This window comes from Maniola jurtina, chromosome 5, assembly GCF_905333055.1.
Source record: "Maniola jurtina chromosome 5, ilManJurt1.1, whole genome shotgun sequence".
Classification (NCBI taxonomy): domain Eukaryota; kingdom Metazoa; phylum Arthropoda; class Insecta; order Lepidoptera; family Nymphalidae; genus Maniola; species Maniola jurtina.
In genome coordinates this window covers 12876290-12883580 of record NC_060033.1, presented here as the reverse complement: position 1 = coordinate 12883580, position 7291 = coordinate 12876290, and positions in this window count along the sequence as shown.

Genomic DNA, 7291 nt, shown 5'->3' with positions numbered 1-7291 from the left:
GGAAAATCAAAGAGTTTCCACGGGATTTTTAAAAACCAAAATTCATGCGGATGAAGACGCGGGTACCAGCCTGTACCTAATATTTAAATAATGTCACCTGTAGGTGTATTTTACTTGTTTTGTCCTTGGTCTAAAGTGCTCTCCTCAATCCTAATTGCCAATCGCTCGTACAAACATGCGATGCGATAAAATCGATTGATCAACATTAATATCACCTTTTTCATAGATTTGTTGACATTTATTCCATCTACAAAAACGTTTGAAAACGTACTCACTAGTCCAACAATAGCCAAGGAAGGGGCATCGTTGGCGCTAGGTAGTCCAATGTTATGTACATGTATCATCGAAGGCCAACGAAGGTCCAAACTTCACCAACGCCGTGTTCCTTCGTTGGCGCCCGTTGGACAGGTGTGTACGACCCACAAAGGCTGGCATAAAAATCGTATAATATAACTATAGTAAGTACCTATATACGTGTAGCGGTGTTATATTATGCATTTAGTGATACAAAAACTTTATGATTAGTGTATAAAAGCAGAAACGCACTTATAAATTACGACGCGGCCTGATAAAATGCGGGGCTGTCGCGTTTTAAAAGTGTGCTTCCCCCTTAAAGGAGTTAAGAGACCCACTCTGCAACGGTATAACTTTTTTTAGTTTGTTAAATAAATAAATAAAGTCATGGAGCATAATTTAATTTAATTTTTTATAAGGCTGTATATATGAATTCTCAGGGCAGATTTTAAGTGTTGCCAGATTGTACCACTAAAAACCATAACTACAGGGCTGTTTATACAATACGTAAGTAGCTACCTAAAGTGCTCTATCAATAATAATATATCGCGATTCTGGGATTGCGCGGTTGTCTTCTTGTCAGCACCATAAATATTTCCTCGATACTGGATCGCAATATCGCGTATCCCTTGATGCTTAATATTCATAGTGTAACAAGCCTTATTCAGCTGCGCACGTCTCTTTTATTGATTTTAAATAAGTAGATCTTTAAAAAAAACAAAGGTAGAGTGCGCGCTAAAAAAATAGCCCAATTTGATCACCAGATTTTTTTGAGACCTTTGACTTTGCTCAGACTTAAGACACTTTTAAAACGAGACAGCGTTATACCGCTGGCATAAAGCTGTCTCGTTTTAACTGAAACTTAAGTTTAAGCAAAATCAAAGTGCTCTCTATAGATTAGATCTCTTAGTCTGTCTTATGCAAACTGTCATGTTGCAACTTCGACGTTGCAACATGACAGTTGCAACGACGTTCGACGTGAAGACGTTGGGCCAATGAGAACAGGAGGCTTTACGTATTGTGTAAACAGCACCTAAAGTGACATAGCCAATATTTAATTTATTGCTAGGTATATTGTTGTAAAATTGTTGAAAATCCATTTGTTATTATTATTATGTTTGAATGCGATTCACTTATCTATATATTTTATTTATGTGATTTGTGCTTTCTATAATAATAAATGATTTACTGCAAATTCTTTCAATATTGGCACCGATAACAATTTTTTTACTTAAAAGAAAAAAATATAATGAGCCGAGAGTTTCAAAGATAGCTAAGTTGCATTTAAGATAGTATCTTTATTATGCTTTAGATAACCATAATAAAGTTACTAAATATATGTAAGTTCCCTCTTAATCCCTCTTAATTCGATAGATCGTTTAAATTAGTATAAATCACATAAATAAATAACTATTAATCAAAGAGAAAAATTAAAATTGATTGTTGTGTGCTGTAGCAATAATTTTGTTTCGATAGAGAATGTATGAATATCATGTGTGTTATAAATCATTTTTTTCTGGGTACATACTGTTATTATTTAGAAAAATTCATACGCTTTATTTAACAACATCGCGTGTCGGTTCAGAGTGAAAACCTGCTAACTGCATTTTCGTTTTTTTTTCTCTCTCGTCTGGCTTTACAAAGATTAGCCAATGTCAAGTTTGTAGTTATTTGTAACTAGGAAAACTATACAAGTATGGACCCCGTCTGTGCCGGCGCCCGCCGAGACACGCACGGCACCCCCTTAGAGCGCTTTCCAGTCAGTTTTAACAAAAAAAAAAAACACTCCAAAAAGGCAGAGCACGCCCACCAGCTAACACCAACACAGACGAAGTCCTGCATTTTCGTTTGAAATGAGAATTTAAAAGAAATCAGAAGACTATAACTAAGAGAAAAACATTAAAAGTCAAAATCAGCAACTTTACGGAAAGTGAAGAAAACTTGCTGCTTTCAGAGATTTGGGTTGCTATGGATAACTTTCTTTTCTTTCTTTGGGCATTTTTTTTTATCTGACTGGCCGAAACAACGCATCTCTCGATTCTCTAGCGAGTGACTTCCAAATATGAAAATTGCCGAAAAATAATTTACATTGGCAGAATTTAAACAACGGAATATTAAGTTAAAACTATGTTTAAAAGAGTTTATCTTGAATTTTTGAACTATGTATTAACTGGTATGACTTATTCACTTTTATAAAGTTTTTATTCATGATAAATTACTATTTTGTTTGTTAGCAGGTTAACATTCTTGCCGGTAAAATTAATAATTGTTACTTATTCAGTTGAACACAAATTTCTAAGCTATGAGTAAATTGACAAGTCCAATTGACTTTGCTCAGATTAAAGTTTCAGTTAAAACGAGACAGATTTATGTCAGGGTTATAATGCTGTCTCGTTTTAACTCTGAGCAAAGTCAAAGTTCCCTTTGTAGATGTCAGCCTCAGACTAACGCTGATTCAAAAATATAAGTGGAGATTAAACTAATTTACTTAATCACGAAACTCCAAAGAATTCTTGTGATTAAATTAATTTAATCTGCACTTAATTTTTTTTTGTTTCACACGACTCAGCGTAAAAGTACGTATGTAGTGTAAAAAGAGCACAAGCACTTATTTAATTTAGAAATTTGTGTAACGGATAAATCTTCTATTTATACTTGTACATGTTTAAATTAACGAGATATTTATTTTCCTTTTCACGCAACCGTATATATTATTTTACTTTATTTTCCCCCTTTTGGAATTTTCACAATAATAAGGAAATTCGATTATAATTCATTTTGCCGATTAAAACTGCTTTTTAAGAGCCGATTTTTCAATAGCAAAATATTATTTAACTGAGTAATGTTTGACATTTTGGCAGTTTTTTTAATAGGAAATCTACAAAAATGACAAATTTATTAGTCAGTTAGTTAATTTACCGATTGAAAAATCAGCCCTAAATAAAATTATTCGTTGGACACTGACCTCTACTAATACAAGTACGCTAGACTTGCGATTGCCGACCTGATTTTGAAGCAACTCGATTTTTGCCGTTTTAGTGCTGATAGCAGCGGTGAGAGACATGTAATCGTGCTCGAAAATGATAGTTATGAGACATCATCGCATCAACATAATTCAACACAACGATCGTTTGACACAACATGTCAATTTTAATTTCCGGCTCGCTTGTCTCTCATTTTATATGGCACTCCTTTTCCAGCGCACTTGTATATGTTAATTTCAGTGTCGTCGGAAGTTATGAATCATGTTATATCACTGTTTAGTAATCATACAGTTGCATTGTAAAACAGTCGAAGGTATAATATCAAGGATGTCTGCTAGCTTCTGCGTCTGTTACCATGTATCCAACTTTCAACATGATTTACTATGGGCTTCAACTAAGAAATCTTATTTAATTATTTCTAGCCGATGGCCGTGACTTCGCCTGCGTGGATTTAGGTTTTTCGAAATCCCGTGGGAACTCTTTGATTTTCCGAGATTAAAAGTAGCCTATGTGCTAATCCAGGATATTATCTATCTCCATTCCAAATTTCAGTCAAATCCGTCCAGTAATTTTTGCGTGAAGGAGTAACAAATACACACGCACGCAGATAGGCTTTGCTATGAAATCAAACATCCTTTTCAATCTTTCAACTGTCATGATGCGTGCTGTAAACTACTTTCTCGGACTCGGTCCGCGCCACCTTTCCAGAACGATGACCTAATGGAACTGTATGGTTACTAAACTGTGATAATATAGTTTATCTGCGTAGGATTATTTACATTATCAAAATTGTATCAATGAAAGTTGACGTACGATACAGTGCATCGTTTACGACAGGGAAAATTATATCAATAAGATATCGATTTTCATGTTCCCATAGTCGTGTGACATTCGTTTATCTTTTAGAAATATTGACGTACAAAAAAAATATCCTTTCTCCAAACGCTTTGAAAACCTACCTACGGATTTTTAAAAACCAATTAAGTACCTGCTTAGGTATTTTAAGGTTTTTTTATTCACACTCTCGACTTATAAAAGTATATATTACCTTATATGCAAAAAAAACACTAATCAATAAAATGATTTGGTAGGTTCATTATTATGACTAACTATACGTACTTAATATTATCATTTTACACAATTTGAATTTATTTTGCTGCAATAAATTATGTATTATTTATGAATATCACAAGATTATAAAATGTAATGACTACAATAAATGCATTAATTTTAGTTCAAGGCGTAAGTAATTAAAATTAATGATTTTGTTGTAGTTCAAAGTTATTCTTGGCTATGAAAATTTTGCAAAATTGTATAAGGAAAATGACATTATTATAATAATTTGGTTTTTATTCTATGGATTATTAAGTTTTATAGACAATCTTAGCTTAATTTCTGATTTACATGTACCTATTCTACGTTCTACTGTATTTCTAGTTATATACCGTAACTTTTGTGATCACTAAGAAATTCTCGTTTTATATACATTCAAGTGGGTAAATTAAAAAAAAAAAATGAAAAGTGTCTCAAAAAATACCAAAAAATCAATAAAGGATTTCATACCGAACTTCGTATTTTTATTTCTTCAATCACCTGTACAAGTAAAAAATAGGTACCTACACTTTAGTTTAAAAAACCGGCCAAGTGTGAGTCGGACTCGCGCACCGAGGGTTCCGTTCTCGGGTATTTTTTTCGACATTTTGCATAAAAATAAGTAAAAATCTGTTTTAAAATGTACAGATAAAGCCCTTTCACACGATACCCCACTTGGTATATTTATCTTAATTTGTAAATTACACATTTTAATTTTTTTAAACGACATAACCACAAATCGGTTTTAGGATTAAGGCCTCATTCGCACGAGAGCTTTTTTAACGCGCACTTTGTATTATCAGCGCAACGGCTGGTTTTAACACAACGATTTTTTAACGCTCGTGCGAATTAGGGCTTGTTCCTTTACTTGCTATAAGACCTACCTACCTGCCAAACATGATTCTAAGTCAACGGGAAGTAACCTTTAGGTTTTCTTGACAGGCACGACGGACGGACAGATAGACAGACAGACAACAAAGTAATCCTATAAGGGTTTTTAGGGTTCCGTACCTCATAAGGAAAAACGGAACCCTTATAGGATCACTTTGTCTGTCTGTCTGTCCGTCCGTCCGTCCGCCCGTCCGTAGTATAGGAATAGAAGGTAGGCTATAGAAATATTACCTACCTTGTAATTTCGAATCGTTTTGAAAATATTTTCTAATTGAATTTCGAATGTTTTTTGAAAGCATGTTAGTGACTCAAAATGGTTAATGCCCAATGAGTTTTTTGTCTCTGTCATTTGTATGGGGTTATGTAAGAGAGAGAGCGCTAACCATTCTAAATACTAACTTTCCGTGGACAGTAGGTACAGTGTACCTAAGCCAAGAATCAAGTGAAGAAGAAGAATACTAAATGGAGGTCATTGCTAATTTATATGTTTACCAAAAATTCAAAGACGCTATTAGTGGTAGTATTATTATATTAACCATTGTCCCCATTAATTGACCTCGAGACCTTAATTTAACCTTTAATCTTACACACCAATTAGGCCCTTACTATTAAAAATTTACCTACGATCTAGTAGGTAGGTACGCACACACCTTATATCAAATCAATGGCACACACTGGATAAAGTAAAGACGTTTATGTCATTTGATGTGTACCACATCGATGGTAGGTATTACCCGACTACATCAAAACCAAACCACTAAATAGGTACGAAGTTTGAACAAAGTTTCATCACGACTGGTTGGCCAGTCTAGCGTTACGCTTTATCTGTGCAAATAATGCTTTCATTGCACAAGCCCAACTGTGTGATTGCTAAACAATGTGATCAAAAAGGAATGCAAGTCATGAATATGTATAAGTACTATGTATTATTTAAGAGTAGCTATGTGTTTGATTTGAACCAACAAACGTGATGGGGAAAATCCTTGCATGATTACCTATGAAAGTTAAAAGTAGGTATAAATATGTGGCGCATTGTCGCCAACCGACAGACGTCAACTGTTGGACATACAGGGCGTTTGGTAATTGGTATATAAAGACGACACGTACCCATGCTACTTTGGTCTGATAAATACAATGCTGAAGTATAACGAAATAAAATTTTAAAAATTTCCATACAAAATTTTTAAAAAAAATTATGTCAAAGTTTTCATGACCCTAACGTGCCCTAACTCACTGAGATCATTGGCCATCTTTAGATAGGCCAAGGCCAACGATCTCAGTGCATTAGGGCACATTAGGGCCATGAAAACTTCGACATAAAAAAAAAAATTAAAATTTTGTATGGAAATTTTTATAATTTTATTTCGTCATTTACTTCAGCAATGTATTTATCAGATCACAGTAGCATGGGTACGTGTCGTCTTTATAGTATAACTAGCCGATGCCCGCGACTTCGCCCGCGCGGATTTAAATTTTTCGAAATCCCGTGGGAACTCTTTGATTTTCCGGGATAAAAAGTAGCCTATGTGCTAATCCTGGATATTATCTATCTCCATTCCAAATTTCAGCCAAATCCGTCCAGTAGTTTTTGCGTGAAGGAGTAACAAACATACACACACACACACACACACACACACACATACAAACTTTCGCCTTTATAATATTAGTGTTATTACCAAACACCCTGTATATAGGTCTCTTGAAGGGTCTTCCACACGCTACGGTCATGGCTCTTGTGCCGGGGTCTGCCAAAGCTGTGCGATGTCAACATTCTAATACCTTGGGGCTTCATTTCTTGCACCCAGTGGAAACCAACGTCTTCCAGTTCTTCGAACTATGTGCTCCGCTCATTTCTACTTCAGATTCGCAGCTCCTTAATATGTCAGCCACCTCTCACATAGTCACATCACTCGAAGGCACTCATTTCACGCGTTACTTGTAGGTAGTGGTCCTGTAAGGAGTAGGCTTCACGTACCTACCTACAGCTTTGAAAAATTACCCAAATGTGCAATGTCTCGTTATTGTGCATA